The sequence below is a fragment of the Bombina bombina genome, chromosome 6 (assembly GCF_027579735.1).
Source record: "Bombina bombina isolate aBomBom1 chromosome 6, aBomBom1.pri, whole genome shotgun sequence".
Classification (NCBI taxonomy): Eukaryota; Metazoa; Chordata; class Amphibia; order Anura; family Bombinatoridae; genus Bombina; species Bombina bombina.
The window spans coordinates 913110491-913132013 of NC_069504.1; the positions used below are offsets into that span (position 1 = coordinate 913110491).

Genomic DNA, 21523 nt, shown 5'->3' on the forward strand with positions numbered 1-21523 from the left:
ATTTTTGAACTCTTCAGATATAATATAAAATATAATTACAGCTATTGTGATACAGTCTAATATTGAATGCACTTACATTTATTCAGATTTTGCAGGCTAGTATATTATTCAAACTTAAAAAGCTCAGTCACGTATATACGCAGGTAAAATGTTATGCGATCAGAAAAAAAAAGAAAGAAAAAAATGTTTTTTTCCCAGAAGGGAGGGGATTATAATATAAATCAAGATCCTGAATTGGACAATTGGACTATAGGAGTGGGAAATGAAATAGATATGCGATTGAAAAAGGGATGTTGAGATTTTTTTTAAATATTTTACTAAAGAATGATTTGTATGATACTAGAAGAACTTTGCATGAATGAATTGATTTTACTCTACATCACAATATATTTAATTCATAATGAAAAATAGATTATATTTCTTTAGAAGCCTAAGCAATTAAAATGTAAAATATTATTATTATTATTATCATTTATTTGTATAGCGCCGCCAAAATCTGTAGCGCTGGGTACAAAGTTAGGGGTATACAATGACAAAGATTTGTGATAAAATATAAAACATAACAAAACGAAACAAATCTAGCACAGGAGGAAGAGGGCCCTGCTCCGGAGAGCTCACAGTCTATAGGTTTAGGGTGCAGAGACATAAGGTTGGGGTAGCTTGTTACATTAGTTGTATTTGCAGCAGTGAGTCAGGCAGTTCATGTATTAGTTTGGTTCGGATGCGGGATGGAGGAGAGATGGTAAGCCTCTCTGAATAGGTGGGTTTTCAAGGATCGTCTGAAGCTATACAAGGTTGGAGACAGTCTAATGGAGCGGGGTAGAGAGTTCCAAAGGACAGGAGCAGCACGTGTGAAGTCTTGGAGGCGGGAGTGGGACCAGAGATAACAGGAGTGTAGAGACGTAGGTCAGATGTTTATCGAAGAGGACGGGATGGGGAATATTTCACTATGAGAGAGGAAATATAGTTTGGAGTTAGACTGTTGAGTGCTTTGTAGGTTGGAGCTAATACTTTAAATTGTATTCTGGAGTGTATGGGGAGCCAGTTGAAAATATCCAACATAAGCCTAATTGTATGAACTGACAATGCCTTGCAACTTTAAAAGGGACAGTGTACTGTACATTTTTCTCCCTTTTAAAGGGACAGTGTGCTGTAAAATTGGTTTCCTGTGGTTCCAATTACTTGTTACACCAGATACAGAGTATAAAATTGATGGGAACTTGTTCCTTTAGATTTATGTTTGGATATGAAATAGATGGTTTTGCTCTTTGAAACCACAAGCCATTGAAATTGCCTGAGATTGCAGGAAGATCAGGCCTCCTTATTTTATCACTTTTTTTTAATTATATTTTTATTGAGGACAACAAGTATACATCATATATAGAATAGACATTGTACCAGATATTTACATCATATCTGAAAAGAATTCCATATATAGGTTTATAGTCCTCATTTTGTCCCCATTTTATATATAAGTTAGGTCACTCATGGACCCGTTGATATGATCTTGTTTAAGTCCAGTGGTTAATGTATAGTTGAAAATAAAAATAAAAAGGGAAAAAGAAAACTGCATCTAATAGGGGATCATTACTGGAATATTATGAACAAATAGGTTGTTAGATGCTAATGCTAAAACTAAGCACACTGAGGCCTAGATTTGGAGTTCGGCTGTAAAAGGGCTGTTAACGCTCCGCGGGCATTTTTCTGGCCGCACCATAAAATTAACTCTGGTATCGAGAGTTTAATCAAATGCTGCGTTAGGCTCCAAAAAAGGAGCGTAGAGCATTTTTACCGCAAATGCAACTCTCGATACCAGAGTTGCTTACGGACGCGGCCGGCCTCAAAAACGTGCTTGTGCACGATTCTCCCATAGGAAACAATGGGGCTGTTTGAGCTGAAAAAAAACCTAACACCTGCAAAAAAGCAGCGTTCAGCTCCTAACGCAGCCCCATTGTTTCCTATGGGGAAACACTTCCTACGTCTGCACCTAACACTCTAACATGTACCCCGAGTCTAAACACCCCTAACCTTACACTTATTAACCCCTAATCTGCCGCCCCCGCTATCGCTGACCCCTGCATATTATTATTAACCCCTAATCTTCCGCTCCGTAAACCGCCGCAACCTACGTTATCCCTATGTACCCCTAATCTGCTGCCCTAACATCGCTGACCCCTATATTATATTTATTAACCCCTAATCTGCCCCCCTCAACGTCGCCGACACCTGCCTACACTTATTAACCCCTAATCTGCCGAGCGGACCTGAGCGCTACTATAATAAAGTTATTAACCCCTAATCCGCCTCACTAACCCTATCATAAATAGTATTAACCCCTAATCTGCCCTCCCTAACATCGCCGACACCTACCTTCAATTATTAACCCCTAATCTGCCGACCGGAGCTCACCGCTATTCTAATAAATGGATTAACCCCTAAAGCTAAGTCTAACCCTAACACTAACACCCCCCTAAGTTAAATATAATTTTTATCTAACGAAATAAATTAACTATTATTAAATAAATTATTCCTATTTAAAGCTAAATACTTACCTGTAAAATAAACCCTAATATAGCTACAATATAAATTATAATTATATTATAGCTATTTTAGGATTAATATTTATTTTACAGGCAACTTTGTAATTATTTTAACCAGGTACAATAGCTATTAAATAGTTAAGAACTATTTAATAGTTACCTAGTTAAAATAATAACAAATTTACCTGTAAAATAAATCCTAACCTAAGATATAATTAAACCTAACACTACCCTATCAATAAAATAATTAAATAAACTACCTACAATTACCTACAATTAACCTAACACTACACTATCAATAAATTAATTAAACACAATTCCTACAAATAAATACAATTAAATAAACTAGCTAAAGTACAAAAAATAAAAAAGAACTAAGTTACAGAAAATAAAAAAATATTTACAAACATAAGAAAAATATTACAACAATTTTAAACTAATTACACCTACTCTAAGCCCCCTAATAAAATAACAAAGCCCCCCAAAATAAAAAATTCCCTACCCTATTCTAAATTAAAAAAGTTACAAGCTCTTTTACCTTACCAGCCCTGAACAGGGCCCTTTGCGGGGCATGCCCCAAGAAGTTCAGCTCTTTTGCCTGTAAAAAAAAACATACAATACCCCCCCCCCAACATTACAACCCACCACCCACATACCCCTAATCTAACCCAAACCCCCCTTAAATAAACCTAACACTAATCCCCTGAAGATCTTCCTACCTTGTCTTCACCATCCAGGTATCACCGATCCGTCCTGGCTCCAAGATCTTCATCCAACCCAAGCGGGGGTTGGCGATCCATAATCCGGTGCTGAAGAGGTCCAGAAGAGGCTCCAAAGTCTTCCTCCTATCCGGCAAGAAGAGGACATCCGGACCGGCAAACATCTTCTCCAAGCGGCATCTTCGATCTTCTTCCATCCGGAGCGAAGCGGCAGGATCCTGAAGACCTCCAGCGCGGAACATCCATCCGGACCGACGACTGAACGACGAATGACTGTTCCTTTAAGGGACGTCATCCAAGATGGCGTCCCTCGAATTCCGATTGGCTGATAGGATTCTATCAGCCAATCGGAATTAAGGTAGGAATTTTCTGATTGGCTGATGGAATCAGCCAATCAGAATCTAGTTCAATCCGATTGGCCGATCCAATCAGCCAATCAGATTGAGCTCGCATTCTATTGGCTGATCGGAACAGCCAATAGAATGCGAGCTCAATCTGATTGGCTGATTGGATCAGCCAATCGGATTGAACTAGATTCTGATTGGCTGATTCCATCAGCCAATCAGAAAATTCCTACCTTAATTCCGATTGGCTGATAGAATCCTATCAGCCAATCGGAATTCGAGGGACGCCATCTTGGATGACGTCCCTTAAAGGAACAGTCATTCGTCGTTCAGTCGTCGGTCCGGATGGATGTTCCGCGCTGGAGGTCTTCAGGATCCTGCCGCTTCGCTCCGGATGGAAGAAGATCGAAGATGCCGCTTGGAGAAGATGTTTGCCGGTCCGGATGTCCTCTTCTTGCCGGATAGGAGGAAGACTTTGGAGCCTCTTCTGGACCTCTTCAGCACCGGATTATGGATCGCCAACCCCCGCTTGGGTTGGATGAAGATCTTGGAGCCAGGACGGATCGGTGATACCTGGATGGTGAAGACAAGGTAGGAAGATCTTCAGGGGATTAGTGTTAGGTTTATTTAAGGGGGGTTTGGGTTAGATTAGGGGTATGTGGGTGGTGGGTTGTAATGTTGGGGGGGGGGTATTGTATGTTTTTTTTTACAGGCAAAAGAGCTGAACTTCTTGGGGCATGCCCCGCAAAGGGCCCTGTTCAGGGCTGGTAAGGTAAAAGAGCTTGTAACTTTTTTAATTTAGAATAGGGTAGGGAATTTTTTATTTTGGGGGGCTTTGTTATTTTATTAGGGGGCTTAGAGTAGGTGTAATTAGTTTAAAATTGTTGTAATATTTTTCTTATGTTTGTAAATATTTTTTATTTTCTGTAACTTAGTTCTTTTTTATTTTTTGTACTTTAGCTAGTTTATTTAATTGTATTTATTTGTAGGAATTGTGTTTAATTAATTTATTGATAGTGTAGTGTTAGGTTAATTGTAGGTAATTGTAGGTAGTTTATTTAATTATTTTATTGATAGGGTAGTGTTAGGTTTAATTATATCTTAGGTTAGGATTTATTTTACAGGTAAATTTGTTATTATTTTAACTAGGTAACTATTAAATAGTTCTTAACTATTTAATAGCTATTGTACCTGGTTAAAATAATTACAAAGTTGCCTGTAAAATAAATATTAATCCTAAAATAGCTATAATATAATTATAATTTATATTGTAGCTATATTAGGATTTATTTTACAGGTAAGTATTTAGCTTTAAATAGGAATAAGTTATTTAATAAGAGTTAATTTATTTCGTTAGATAAAAATTATATTTAACTTAGGGGGGTGTTAGTGTTAGGGTTAGACTTAGCTTTAGGGGTTAATCCATTTATTAGAATAGCGGTGAGCTCCGATCGGAAGATTAGGGGTTAATAATTGAAGGTAGGTGTCGGCGATGTTAGGGAGGGCAGATTAGGGGTTAATACTATTTATGATAGGGTTAGTGAGGCGGATTAGGGGTTAATAACTTTATTATAGTAGCGGTGAGGTCCGCTCGGCAGATTAGGGGTTAATAAGTGTAGGCAGGTGTCGGCGACGTTGTGGGGGGCAGATTAGGGGTTAATAAATATAATATAGGGGTCGGCGGTGTTAGGGGTAGCAGATTAGGGGTACATAGGGATAACGTAGGTGGCGGTCGGCAGATTAGGGGTTAATTATTTTAAGTAGCTGGCGGCGATGTTGTGGGGGGCAGGTTAGGGGTTAATAAATATAATACAGGGGTCGGCGGGGTTAGGGGCAGCAGATTAGGGGTACATAAGTATAACGTAGGTGGCGGTCGGCAGATTAGGGGTTAAAAATTTTAATCGAGTGGCGGCGATGTGGGGGGAGCTCGGTTTAGGGGTACATAGGTAGTTTATGGGTGTTAGTGTACTTTAGGGTACAGTAGTTAAGAGGTTTATGAACCGGCGTTAGCCAGAAAGCTCTTAACTCCTGCTATTTTCAGGCGGCTGGAGTTTTGTCGTTAGAGCTCTAACGCTCACTTCAGAAACGACTCTAAATACCGGCGTTAGAAAGATCCCATTGAAAATATAGGCTACGCAAATGGCGTAGGGGGATCTGCGGTATGGAAAAGTCGCGGCTGAAAAGTGAGCGTTAGACCCTTTAATCACTGACTCCAAATACCAGCGGGCGGCCAAAACCAGCGTTAGGAGCCTCTAACGCTGGTTTTGACGGCTACCGCCGAACTCCAAATCTAGGCCTGAGAAAACATACAACGCATTCAAACATACAATTAACAAAGTACAATTATATAACATCTTATAAATGTCATTGTTATAAGGATAGGAATTAAAAACTATATATGTGGCAGTATAAAAAAAAGATAAAAAGGAAAAATATATTTTATGACAAAGAAAGAAGAGGATAACTTTACATCTACATGAGCTACCGTATACGTACAAAATTGAGCATACATTTTGGATTCCACATTGAAGTTGTGTAGGTACATAGTTGTGCTATTGAAATAAGTGCACATATGGGCATCGTCTAGTAGCATTGTATATAAATGACTCTCCCTGTGTTAAATATAGCATTATTTTTTTATTTTTTTGTTTGTCCTCCCCACAGTCCTGTCCGTAGACCACAGGATAGGACCATAGAAAAATAACAACTCCATATCTGAAAACAGTGGTGCACTGATCCTATAAGCCCACCGTCTATCAATACTGTGATAATTGTTTCCCCAGGGACCACCACAAACCCCCAAAAGAAACATTGGTATATAGAGGGTGGTATAGGAAGTTAGTAAACATATGTGCTACGTGGTGTACTGTGAAGAATATATATATTTTATGGTGTCATCATGTAAAGATGTGCGATCTGTTGTCCCCGTACATATTTTAAGGTCAAGCCACAGAGAGAATACTAACAGGATTTATCAAGTCCGCTGTAGAAAGAGGATTAAAACTTAAAAACTAGATAACCTAATATTAATATTTATTTTGATAACTTCAAACAACCAATGACATAGCAAATATATATATACGTATAGGTAGAACTGTATTACTCATGGGACTAAGAAAAAACAAAGAAAAAAAAAAAAACGCTATGTCCATGTAGTAAATTTTAAAGTGACTCGTTAAGTAGCAAGCCAGGCAAATTGATTAAGGTGGTGTTCTGAGGGGATCTATTCCCCAAATTCTTGCCTGTTTGAGAAGAGTTGCTCCGATGCCTATACAGTAGACATGTGCACCGCTAAAAAATTCGGTTCGTTTTCGGTTCGGATCGATTCGGACTTTTAGAATTTCGTTTCGGATCGAATTTGATTCGGCAAAATTTGAATAAATTCGTTTCGGATTTATTCGGATCCGAATAAATTCGTTTCGGATTTATTCGGATTCGGCTGAATTCGGTTCTATTCCGTTCCGAAATTCGGTATGTTTTTACTACACTAACACCCATTTAGTACACTAAGTCACTAACACCCATAAACTACCTATGAACCACTAAACCGAGGCCCCCCCACATCGCAAACCCTATAATAACATTATTTAACCCCTAATCTGCCGATCGGATATCGCCGCCGCCTACATTATAGCTATTAACCCCTAATCTGCTGTCCCTAACACCGCCGACCCCTACATTATAGTTATTAACCCCTAATCTGCCTCCCCCAACGTCGCCGCAATCTAACTATAAGTATTAACCCCTAATCTGCCGACCCGATATCGCCGCCGCCTACATTATAGCTATTAACCCCTAATCTGCTGTCCCTAACACCGCCGACCCCTACATTATAGTTATTAACCCCTAATCTGCCTCCCCCAACGTCGCCGCAATCTAACTATAAGTATTAACCCCTAATCTGCCGACCCGATATCGCCGCCGCCTACATTATAGCTATTAACCCCTAATCTGCTGTCCCTAACACCGCCGACCCCTACATTATAGTTATTAACCCCTAATCTGCCCCCCCCCAACGTCGCCGCAATCTAACTACAAGTATTAACCCCTAATCTGCCGACCCGATATCGCCGCCGCCTACATTATAGCTATTAACCCCTAATCTGCTGTCCCTAACACCGCCGACCCCTACATTATAGTTATTAACCCCTAATCTGCCCCCCCCAACGTCGCCGCAATCTAACTACAAGTATTAACCCCTAATCTGCCGACCCGATATCGCCGCCGCCTACATTATAGCTATTAACCCCTAATCTGCTGTCCCTAACACCGCCGACCCCTACATTATAGTTATTAACCCCTAATCTGCCTCCCCCAACGTCGCCGCAATCTAACTACAAGTATTAACCCCTAATCTGCCGACCGCAAATCGCCGCCACTATAATAAATGTATTAACCCCTAAACCGCCGCACTCCCGCCTCGCAAACACTATAATACATTTTATTAACCCCTAATCTGCCCTCCCTAACATCGCCGTCACCTACCTACAATTATTAACCCCTAATCTCCCGCCCCCATCGTCGCCGCTACTATAATAAGGTTATTAACCCCTAAACCTAAGTCTAACCCTAACCCTAACACCCCCTAACTTAAATATAATTTAAATAAAACGAAATAAGTTTACTATAGTTAAATAAATGAATCCTATTTAAAACTAAATACTTACCTGTAAAATAAACCCTAAGATAGCTGCAATATAACTAATAGTTACTTTGTAGCTATTTTAGGATTTATTTTTATTTTACAGGCAACTTTGTATTTATTTTAACTAGGTACAATAGTTATTAAATAGTTAATAACTATTTAATAACTACCTAGCTAAAATAAATACAAATTTACCTGTAAAATAAATCCTAACCTAAGTTACAATTACACCTAACACTACACTGTCATTAAATTAACTAAATAAATGAATCATATTTAAAACAAAATACTTACCTGTAAAATAAACCCTAATATAGCTGCAATATAACTAATAGTTACATTGTAGCTATTTTAGCATTTATATTTATTTTACAGGCAACTTTGTATTTATTTTAACTAGGTACAAAAGCTATTAAATAGTTATTGACTAATTAATAGCTACCTAGTTAAAATAATTACAAAATTACCTGTAAAATAAATCCTAACCTAAGTTACAATTAAACCTAACACTACACTGTCATTAAATAAATTAACTACAAGTACCTACAATTATCTACAATTAAATAAACTAAAGTACAAAACCCCCCCACTAAATTACAAAAAAAAACAAACACTAAATTACAAAAAATAAAAAAATATTACAAGAATTTTAAACTAATTACACCTAATCTAAGCCCCCTAATAAAATAACAAAGCCCCCCAAAATAAAAAAAATGCCCTACCCTATACTAAATTACAAAAGTTAACAGCTCTATTACCTTACCAGCCCTGAACAGGGCCCTTTGCGGGGCATGCCCCAAAGAAAACAGCTCTTTTGCCTGTAAAAAAAAAAACACAATCCCCCCCCCCACATTACAACCCACCACCCACATACCCCTACTCTAACCCAAACCCCCCTTAAATAAACCTAACACTACCCCCCTGAAGATCTCCCTACCTTGAGTCGTGTTCACCCAGCCGGGCCGAAGTCTTCATCCGATGGGGCAGAAGAGGACATCCAGACCGGCAGAAGTCTTCATCCAAGCGGGGCAAGAAGAGGTCTTCCATCCATCATACAAGTACCAAAATACAAACAAACACTAAATTACCAAAAATAATAAAATATTACAATAATTTTAAACTAATTACACCTAATCTAAGCCCCCTACTAGCTATTAATATAGCTTCAAGACTTACCTGTAAAATAAACCCTAATATAGCTGCAATATAACTAATAGTTACATTGTAGCTATTTTAGCATTTATATTTATTGTACAGGCAACTTTGTATTTATTTTAACTAGGTACAATAGCTATTAAATAGATATTTACTGTTTAATAGCTACCTAGTTAAAATAATTACAAAATTACCTGTAAAATAAATCCTAACCTAAGTTACAATTAAACCTAACACTACACTATCATTAAATAAATTAACTACAAGTACCTACAATTAAATACAATTAAAAAACTAAACTAAAGTACAACCCCCCCCCACTAAATTACAAAAAATAAAAAAATATTACAAGAATTTTAAACTAATTACACCTAATCTAAGCCCCCTAATAAAATAACAAAGCCCCCCAAAATAAAAAAAATGCCCTACCCTATACTAAATTACAAAAGTTAACAGCTCTATTACCTTACCAGCCCTGAACAGGGCCTTTTGCGGGGCATGCCCCAAAGAAAACAGCTCTTTTGCCTGTAAAAAAAAACACAATCCCCCCCCCCCACATTACAACCCACCACCCACATACCCCTACTCTAACCCAAACCCCCCTTAAATAAACCTAACACTACCCCCCTGAAGATCTCCCTACCTTGAGTCGTGTTCACCCAGCCGGGCCGAAGTCTTCATCCGATGGGGCAGAAGAGGACATCCAGACTGGCAGAAGTCTTCATCCAAGCGGGGCAAGAAGAGGTCTTCCATCCATCAGAAAAGTACAAAAAAACAAACAAACACTAAATTAGCAAAAATAATAAAATATTGCAATAATTTTAAACTAATTACACCTAATCTAAGCCCCCTACTAGCTATTAATACAGCTACAATATAACTAATAGTTACATTGTAGCTATTTTAGGATTTATATTTATTTTACAGGCAACTTTGTATTTATTTTAACTAGGTACAATAGCTATTAAATAGTTAATAACTACCTAGCTAAAATAAATACAAATTTACCTGTAAAATAAACCCTAACCTAAGTTACAATTACACCTAACACTACACTGTCATTAAATTAACTAAATAAATTAATCCTATATAAAACTAAAGACTTACCTGTAAAATAAACCCTAATATAGCTACAATATAACTAATAGTTACATTGTAGCTATTTTAGCATTTATATTTATTTTACAGGCAACTTTGTATTTATTTTAACTAGGTACAATAGCTATTAAATAGTTATTGACTAATTAATAGCTACCTAGTTAAAATAATTACAAAATTACCTGTAAAATAAATCCTAACCTAAGTTACTATTAAACCTAACACTACACTATCATTAAATAAATTAACTACAAGTACCTACAATTAAATACAATGAAATAAACTAAACTAAAGTACAAAAAAAACAAACACTAAATTACAAAAAATAAAAAAAATTACAAGAATTTTAAACTAATTACACCTAATCTAAGCCCCCTAATAAAATAACAAAGCCCCCCAAAATAAAAAAATGCCCTACCCTATACTAAATTACAAAAGTAATCAGCTCTATTACCTTACCAGCCCTTAAAAGGGCCTTTTGCGGGGGCATGCCCCAAAGAAAACAGCTCTTTTGCCTGTAAAAAAAAACACAATACCCCCCCCCACATTACAACCCACCACCCACATACCCCTACTCTAACCCAAACCCCCCTTAAATAAACCTAACACTACCCCCCTGAAGATCTCTCTACCGTGTCTTCACCCAGCGGGCCGAAGTCTTCATCCGATGGGGCAGAAGAGGACATCCAGACCGGCAGAAGTCTTCATCCAAGCGGGGCAAGAAGAGGTCTTCCATCCATCAGAAGTCTTGATCCAGGCGGCATCTTCTCTGTTCATCCATCCGGAGCGGAGCGGCAGCATCCTGAAGACATCCCACGCAGAGCATCCTCTTCTTTCTTGATCCGACGACTAGGTGACTGTACCTTTAAGTGACGTCATCCAAGATGGCGTCCCTTGAATTCCGATTGGCTGATAGGATTCTATCAGCCAATCGGAATTAAGGTAGGAAAAATCTGATTGGCTGATTCAATCAGCCAATCAGATTCAAGTTCAATCCGATTGGCTGATCCAATCAGCCAATCAGATTGAGCTCGCATTCTATTGGCTGATCGGAACAGCCAATAGAATGCGAGGTCAATCTGATTGGCTGATTCCATCAGCCAATCGGATTGAACTTGAATCTGATTGGCTGATTGAATCAGCCAATCAGATTTTTCCTACCTTAATTCCGATTGGCTGATAGAATCCTATCAGCCAATCGGAATTCAAGGGACGCCATCTTGGATGACGTCACTTAAAGGTACAGTCACCTAGTCGTCGGATCAAGAAAGAAGAGGATGCTCTGCGTGGGATGTCTTCAGGATGCTGCCGCTCCGCTCCGGATGGATGAACAGAGAAGATGCCGCCTGGATCAAGACTTCTGATGGTGGTGGTGGGTTGTAATGTGGGGGGGGGGATTGTGTTTTTTTTTTACAGGCAAAAGAGCTGTTTTCTTTGGGGCATGCCCCGCAAAGGGCCCTGTTCAGGGCTGGTAAGGTAATAGAGCTGTTAACTTTTGTAATTTAGTATAGGGTAGGGCATTTTTTTTTATTTTGGGGGGCTTTGTTATTTTATTAGGGGGCTTAGATTAGGTGTAATTAGTTTAAAATTCTTGTAATATTTTTTTATTTTTTGTAATTTAGTGTTTGTTTTTTTTTGTAATTTAGTGGGGGGGTTTTGTACTTTAGTTTATTTAATTGTAGATAATTGTAGGTACTTGTAGTTAATTTATTTAATGACAGTGTAGTGTTAGGTTTAATTGTAACTTAGGTTAGGATTTATTTTACAGGTAATTTTGTAATTATTTTAACTAGGTAGCTATTAATTAGTCAATAACTATTTAATAGCTATTGTACCTAGTTAAAATAAATACAAAGTTGTCTGTAAAATAAATATAAATGCTAAAATAGCTACAATGTAACTATTAGTTATATTGCAGCTATATTAGGGTTTATTTTACAGGTAAGTATTTTGTTTTAAATATGATTCATTTATTTAGTTAATTTAATGATAGTGTAGTGTTAGGTGTTAGTGTAACTTAGGTTAGGATTTATTTTACAGGTAAATTTGTATTTATTTTAGCTAGGTAGTTATTAAATAGTTATTAACTATTTAATAACTATTGTACCTAGTTAAAATAAATACAAAGTTGCCTGTAAAATAAAAATAAATCCTAAAATAGCTACAAAGTAACTATTAGTTATATTGCAGCTATCTTAGGGTTTATTTTACAGGTAAGTATTTAGTTTTATATAGGATTCATTTATTTAACTATAGTAAACTTATTTCGTTTTATTTAAATTATATTTAAGTTAGGGGGTGTTAGGGTTAGGGTTAGACTTAGGTTTAGGGGTTAATAACCTTATTATAGTAGCGGCGACGATGGGGGCGGGAGATTAGGGGTTAATAATTGTAGGTAGGTGGCGGCGATGTTAGGGAGGGCAGATTAGGGGTTAATAAAATGTATTATAGTGTTTGCGAGGCGGGAGTGCGGCGGTTTAGGGGTTAATACATTTATTATAGTGGCGGCGATTTGCGGTCGGCAGATTAGGGGTTAATACTTGTAGTTAGATTGCGGCGACGTTGGGGGAGGCAGATTAGGGGTTAATAACTATAATGTAGGGGTCGGCGGTGTTAGGGACAGCAGATTAGGGGTTAATAGTTATAATGTAGGCGGCGGCGATATCGGGTCGGCAGATTAGGGGTTAATACTTGTAGTTAGATTGTGGCGACGTTGGGGGGAGGCAGATTAGGGGTTAATAACTATAATGTAGGGGTCGGCGGTGTTAGGGACAGCAGATTAGGGGTTAATAGTTATAATGTAGGCGGCGGCGATATCAGGTCGGCAGATTAGGGGTTAATACTTATAGTTAGATTGCGGCGACGTTGGGGGAGGCAGATTAGGGGTTAATAACTATAATGTAGGGGTCGGCGGTGTTAGGGACAGCAGATTAGGGGTTAATAGCTATAATGTAGGCGGCGGCGATATCCGGTCGGCAGATTAGGGGTTAATACTTGTAGTTAGATTGCGGCGACGTTGGGGGAGGCAGATTAGGGGTTAATAACTATAATGTAGGGGTCGGCGGTGTTAGGGACAGCAGATTAGGGGTTAATAGTTATAATGTAGGCGGCGGCGATATCGGGTCGGCAGATTAGGGGTTAATACTTGTAGTTAGATTGCGGCGACGTTGGGGGAGGCAGATTAGGGGTTAATAACTATAATGTAGGGGTCGGCGGTGTTAGGGACAGCAGATTAGGGGTTAATAGTTATAATGTAGGTGGCGGCGATATTCGGTCGGCAGATTAGGGGTTAATAAAATAATGCAGGTGTCAGCGATAGCGGAGGCAGCAGATTAGGGGTTAATAAGTGTTAGATTAGGGGTGTTTAGAGACTCGGGGTACATGTTAGGGTGTTAGGTGCAGACTTAGTGTTTCCCCATAGGAAACAATGGGGCTGCGGTGTTAGTTTTTTTTCAGCCGAAACTCCCATTGTTTCCTATGGGGAAATGCCGAATCTTAACGAGCTAATTCGGATTTATTCGGAGATACGGCAGCTATTTCGGATTCATTCGGTAGATTCGGAAGTATTTTAATTCGGAAATCCGAATCGATCCGAATCTCCGAATTTACCGAATTTACCGAATTTCCGAATTAATCCGAAACGAACCGCACATGTCTACTATACAGAAACCTTCCCGTACAGAGCGCCGGGGCCAGCATGAAAATAACAAGTTCTCTGAAGGTGCGTTAACTGTTAGCTCTTTGAAGATAGTTAAACTTTCAAGGTCTGGACAGAAGTCCGGTTGTGGAGAGCTGTCTTTCACCCCGCTGTCATAGATGAGTGTAGGCCCGGATTGGGCTTTGCTGATTTTTAAAGTGATCAGGGAGTCCCCACCGAGCTCCCTTAATGATGCAGATATTGGCAAAGTCCCTCCCTTGCTTGGAAGGTATCTGTAAAGGGGATGGATGTTCTCTGTGTATTCTGTAGTAATTCAAGCCCATTGAGTTGCGGGTATTGGGACCTCCTGTTGTGTATGTTTCTGTAGGTCTTTAGGTAAAGCAGGATCCTACGTGGTTGCTTTATCTTCCGTCTTTAAGCGTATATCTGGAGTTCCGGTAACAGGTGCTTGTATTGTAGTTGTAGCATAACGTTCCATTAGGTAGTCAAATGGTGCTCTTTCAAATATGTTTAGTATTCATTTTTCAAGATTCTCCAGGCAGAGATTGATGCGAGACAAAAAATCTGATTTCCACTCTGCGGCCATGTGTGCGTTATGATAGCATTTTCCTTGCTCCTTTTTGCTATTTATCAGAGATGTTGTGCGCTGTAAGGTTATATATTCAGGCTTAATTATAAAATACAGATGTGCCTGGTTTTGGCTGAAAACCTCGGGTTACCGAGGGGGGTAGCGCTGCCGATTATGAGCCTCCGCCCTAGGCCTCAATTGTCCTATGCCTCACTCCAACTTAAAAAATACAGCTGATATCTTGTAAAGTATTATGCTACGGAGTAGCACAATTGTGGAGCTTGCTAGTAACTGATATTCGCTGTTGGATGGCTCTGGTATCGGCAGATTTTTCAGAGTTTCGCTCAGAGCTCTGGGAATGTGCGACCAGTCAAGATCGCAGATCGGACACGCCCCCATTTTATCACTCTTTATGCAGAGATATATGCCCTTACGTCTGTATACCAAAGCCTAATTATTTGAAAGAATAATTTAAAATGAACATTTTAGCACATATCTATCCCCCCTTCTGGGGGTCTAACTTTTTCTGCTGGATCTTGTTTACATCGGTTTTATATAGCCAATGCTTAAGTATTTAGCATTTAAATTTTCTGTAAAAGTTGTGGTTTCAGTAGGAAAAAGCAACTATTTCAAATGTCAAAATAAAAGTGTATTACACTCAAGCAGGTAAAATGGATCATTGGGAACATAAAGGGACAGTATAATGTGTTTTTACCCCCCTCGCTCTTATCTGCTGGAGTGAATTAAATTGTTTACATATAGCTCCTTTACCTTGATGTTGTCATTTGAAATAGCTGATATTGCCTGTTGTATCCCCACCTTTACTGAAAATGTCAATACTTAAGTAATGGTTATACAAATATGTCAACAAGTAAGTTTAGAAGAAATCATGCTCCCAGTGGGTGGCTGGACTGACACTCAATGGATTCTCCAGCTTGGAGATAAATTGTAGTGCAAACTTCACAGGGAATGAACTCACTGGATGCTCAAAAGAAAAAGGGAAGAACTCTCCAGCACTGCAATATCACTCTTATTTCTGTATATAAGCCCAGTGCAATATAGCACTGCATGATATGAGAGTTTTGTTACACTTACACCTTGTGCATTGTATTTTATATTACTTTACACTTTAGATTGGGTTATTTCAGTATAATTACACTTAAAGGACATCTAAATGCAATAGAATTGCATAATGAACAAGTGCAAAATAAAAACACAATGCAATAGCACTTACTTTGATTTTTTATTTTGACAAATTTATTTCCCCCCATTTGCTGGCCCCCTGTATCATGTGACAGCAATCAGCCAATCACAGACTAGTATACATATACCCTGTGAACCAGTAGGAGCTGGTGCTTTAGAAAGTGTGTATACAAAAAGAATGTGCAAAATTTTATAATAGAAGTACATTGGAAAGTCTCTTAAAACTGTATGCTCTATCTGAATCGTGAAGTATTAATTTTGACTTAAAGGGACACTGAACTCAATTTTTTTTCTTTCATGATTCAGATAGAGCATAAAATGTTAAGCAACTTTCTAATTTACTCCTATTATCACGTTTTCTTTGTTCTCTTGCTATCTTTATTTTAAAAACAGGAATGAAAATCTTAGCAGCCAGCCCATTTTAGGTTCAGCACCATGGATAGCGCTTGCTTATTGGAGGCTTACATTTACCCACCAATAAGCAAGCATAACCCAGGTTCTCAACTAAAAACGGGACGGCTCCTTTGCATCACATTCCTGCTTTTTAAATAAAGATAGCAAGAGAAGAAAGAAAATTGATAATAGGAGTAAATTAGAAAGTTGCTTAAAATTGCACGCTCTATATGAATCATAAAATAAAAAAATTGGGTTTAGTGTCCCTTTAAGTGTAACTGAGCTTTGCACTTTATATTCTATATTTTCATACATTTAGATTTAGTTTGAGCAATGATTTACGAATTCTAATGATGTTTTGAAAGTTTCTGTGTTATTTTAATAAATTAGGATCATATGTTGTAAATTTATGTGTATCTTTTACAAATTACATTGCACTTTGTATTTGCTCCATTGTAAAACAACAGGGTATGTCTGAAGCTCTCTCACAATTCCTGTGAAATAATGTAAGCATTTTAATCAAGCTGGTCTCACGGATTTGTCACGCTAGCTATATGCAGGTGAAGTTTGCTATAAAATCACAATACACTTATTTTAACTAACAGAAAAGTAATATATACTAAAATAGACAAAATCAAGTTACATTGTAGTAAAAACATTTCAGTTGAATTTGTAATTGATGCAAACTGACCCTTTATATCAGCCCAAAATGTTCTCCATTACTTTCCATGGAAGGCATTTCTGATCTCTCTGGGACTTTCAGGTTCCACCCTTTTTCTTAGAAAATTCAGTGAGTTCAGCCTCTGTGAAGTCTGCACGATAATTTCTATCCAAACTAGATAATGTTTGATTATCTGGCCTATGGAAAGTAATGAATCTCTCTGGGAAAATGAAGCTGACAGTTTATCAGTTTTATTTTAAAAGAAAAGCAAAGTGCAATGTAATTTGTAAAAGATACATATAAATATACAAAGTATGACCCTAATTTGTTAAAGTTACAAAGAAACAGAATTTGTAAAATCCCAATCCTAAATATGCTGCTGAATACAAAATAAAATACAAAATAAAAAGTGCAAAGTTTAAATGTAATACAATTTAATCTGAAGTGTAAAGTAAAATAGAATACAAAGCACAAGGTGTAAATGCAGCAGAAATCTCATGTCATGCTGTGCTATATTTCACTGGGCTTGTCTCTCATTCACATAGAGAAATGCAGGGAATGCCCCTTGAAGCAGGATAGCTAAATATACCTTTTGAAAATTTCACCAGAGATCTTGCAGTGCTGAAGGATCATTTTAGATCATCTCACCTGAGTGGAGAGCTTTTAATCATCAGGTCCCAAGTATTAGTCTCTCTAACAATAATTTTGTGTACATATAGAGAGATGAGATGAGGCCTGCTCTCCCAAAAAGCTCAGTCCATTTCATTGGGTTGTGGTTTCAATTAGCAGAGTTGGCTATTTTGTGTAAAAAAATATACCGAAACGAACCATTCCCTTACATGTTAAACTTTAGACCTTGTACAAAAAAGTAATTGCAAACACATTAGAAGAAGCCAATTTTACAGTGCACTGTCCATTTAAAGGGCCATTATAGTTTAAAGCTTACATGCTTTGATTCATTAGAGCAAATAATGTTAAGACTATTAAAGGGACAGTATACACCAATTCTCATATAACTGCATGCAATAGACAATACTATCAAGAAGAATATGCATATATACTGATATAAAAATCAAATATAAAAAAATAAAAAAAATGTGATCAAACAAAGTGCACAGAATACAATCTGCCACTAGGGGAATTGAACTCTAGATGCCAATTTCCCAGATAGACAACTTGACCACCACTCCAGCAGTTCCCACCAACATTTTGAAATGTATTTAAAATTAATCCTTGAAAAAGTGGCCTGAGAGTGAGGTAACGTACGTTGGAGAAAAAAATTATTCACAGTGCGGCATCAACAGATGAATGGGACATTGCCTGGTTACAAATAGAGCAGTGTAGTGACTAAAGATAAACTAAGGTTACTTGAAAAAGACCGGTCCCTCGGAAGTTTACAGGTCTAATACATGCTGCGGGTGTGCAATCCCTTGATTGAAATCTGTGCCAGACTCTGTAAGATTTGTTTGTATTATATCTGTTTTTATACATATACATTTTTTTTTTTAATATTGTAATAAATCCTTGGAATACATGTTCCGGTCTATGCCAGTGGGATTTAAAAATAACATCTATAACTTAGAGCTATAGAAGCTCTCCCCCATGTGACTACCACTATGGGGTTGATTTATCAAAGGCTTTGCAAGCCTTTCGACCCACTACGGCTGCAGGTTCTCACAAGAGAACCTGCACGCCGAATTTAACAAGCAGCGCTCATCAGACCGCTGCTCTCCTAATCTTTCGCCACCTCTAAAGTGATGAAATTCAATCTCTGCAGTCTAGTCCGACCAGGGAGATTGATAGCTCCTGCCCGCGCGTGATTGGCTGTGCGCGGGCGGGATTGCATGCAAGCGCAAAATAGCGCTTGTGTGCAATGCTGAATTCCATTAGGAGAATTCAGCCTGCCGGAGGCGAGCTGCAGCAGACAGGGCGCCTATGTGCGCCCCTGTCCGCCTCAGCTTGAAAAATCGCCACCTCTCTCTATGTTTCTATCTTTTTGAGGAAACCAGCCTAAGACATTACTATAACAGAAGAATTCAAGAAAATAAAGTGTACATTCTACATCTATTTTCATATGTGGTGTATTATTTTTTGCATTTCTATCTATGCACTGTGCTTGTTTGATCATATTTTGTATTTGCTTTGTTGTATCACTTACATTATAGAGTGTATCCCTTTTAAATACATTTAAAAACATCAGTGGGAACTGATAGAGTAGTGGTCAAGTTGTCTGCCTAAGAATTTAACATCTATAGTTTAATTATCCTAATGCCAAATTATATTCTGTGCACTGTGTTTGTTTGATCACATTTTTTATTTTGTTTATACTTGTGGTTTACTTGTTGTATCACTTACACAGAGTGAAACACTTTATATTTTTTCTTTTGATTAAAATCAAGTATAAAACCTTTTAAAAACTTACTTAGAAGCCCCCAGGTTAAAGTGAAAGTAAATTTAACTCCATTTGAATACTGCTTTAGTTCAATTTACTATCAAACAGTTCAGTCGCTAACTTTTTATTTTTTTAAATTTTAAGTTTTTTGAAATATTTATATAATTGCGATCTTACTCTTCTATCGCTTCCTCCGTCCCCTCGCTTTCTTCCGGCTTTATCTTTCTCACTGTGATCAGCGGTCCCACCCGCCGTATGTATAAGGAACAGATTTCAGAGTTAGCCGCATGCGCATTACAAGTCGTGGGCGTATATCTAACTGATTTAGACGCCAATGGGGGACCCAATCAGTTTGATACTGCTGTAATCGTCACTACAAATGATTATTTTTTTTTTTTACTGCAGGTGGGGGAACGCCGAGAGAGTTGGGCAAACTGAATTGGAACAAAAAGCTATTTATAAAACACAGACAACAAAATCATGAATTAAACTGACCTTTATTTTTAAAACATATTTCAATTCTAAATACCGATTAGCCTGACTTTACTTTCACTTTAACAATGTTGATGAGGTTAGGATATGACATCAACTGAAAGGGGCTGGGAAAGCAGGAAGAGCAGACACTCCCCCCTCCCCTGCATATGAAAAGACCCCTTACACAACCATGAGTCTGTAGACATCAGTATAAATCTAAAACTTTAGGGCTTGGTTAGGAATCTGAAAATCAGCACAATTATATTTAAAAATAGGCATAACTATTCATTGTTACAAAAAAATACTCCCAGATAGGCTATATAAATGGTTCATCTACAAAAGATTTATGCAAAGAAAAGTCTAGTGGACAATGTCCCTTTAACCCTGACATAATGCTCAGGACTTGCAGAGCACTGCAGGTGCCAAGCAGAAACCGCTACTGAACCAATCAGCAGCGCTATAGTTACACAGATGAGTTGTGTTCCTAGTGCTGCTCATTAAATCAGCAGCAGTTTCCGCTCTGACCTGCAGTGCTCTGCGGTTGCCGAATGTAGTTTTACTGTGTTGCATGAGTTAAAGGTACAGTCTAGTCAAAAATAAACTTTCATTATTCAGATAGGACATGTAATTTTATCAACTTTCCAATTTACTTTTATCATCAAATTTGCTTTTTTCTCTTGGTATTCTAGACCTTGAGGGCTGCCTCTAATCATATGCTTTTTAAATTGCTTTTCACAACAAAAGACTTGATGGTTCACATGGACCATATAGATAACACTGTGTTCAGGCACAGAAAGTTATTTAAGATTTAGCACAAAACAATGCTAAATGCAAGTCAATAGATAATAAACAGTCACAGTCATGTGATCAGGGGGCTGTCAGAAGGTTCTTAGATACAAGGTAATCACAGAGGTAAAAAGTATATTAATATAACTGTGTTGGTTATGCAAAACTGGGGAATGGGTAATAAATGGATTATGTATCTTTTAAAACAATACACATTATATTGTAGACTGTCCATTTAAAACAATATCAGTGCAGGTCGATAATACTTTTAACAAATTAGAGCATGTATTTTATTTTAGACTAATATGGTCCTTTAACCCCATTTTAGCCATGGAGAGTATGTAGCTATATCTTATTTTCATATTGGCTGCCAGTAAACACATTTCCCCAAGCACACTTAATTTATAAATGATTTAACTAAAACCATTAAAAATGGAATGCAACAGTACTTAAGCATTCATTGTATAAGGTATTTGCTAATTGTTGCAAATAGTTTAAAAAAAAAAATAAAAAAAAATTGGGTATCTGCAGAACAACTGTCTCGTGCATTTGAATCATAAAATATTTAACTCAGTTGCTCAGAGTCCCTGGAGCAATTGTACATAGTAAAATATAGTGCAATGACTGAGCAATTGAAAACGGTAAAATAAGGCTTCACCACAAACACAAAAGAACTATAATTCAGTCGGTTCACTTTATGAAACCAGGTGTAATAAAATGTCTTTATAAGGGAAACTAAACTTTCGTGGGACAAATTTCTTATCAGTAAGTAAACAATCACCTAACATCCAATCACTTTCATTCTGCGTAGGACGAATCCCTGCCAGGCGTGACGCACGCCCTTCCTGTGCCTGCGCCTGCCCTACCTGAAACCGGGGTGTGGCTGA

At 37.8% G+C, this 21523-nt stretch overlaps 1 long non-coding RNA gene across 1 annotated transcript; it reads right to left on the reverse strand.

Moving 5' to 3' along the window:
• Positions 1-453: 453 nt before the first annotated feature.
• LOC128662374 (uncharacterized) lies at positions 454-21488 on the reverse strand. The gene is made up of 2 exons (XR_008402768.1): positions 21418-21488; positions 454-947 (listed from the first exon to the last, which is right to left on the reverse strand). It is a non-coding gene; the product is annotated as an uncharacterized LOC128662374 (long non-coding RNA).
• Between the last annotated feature and the right edge of the window lie 35 nt (positions 21489-21523).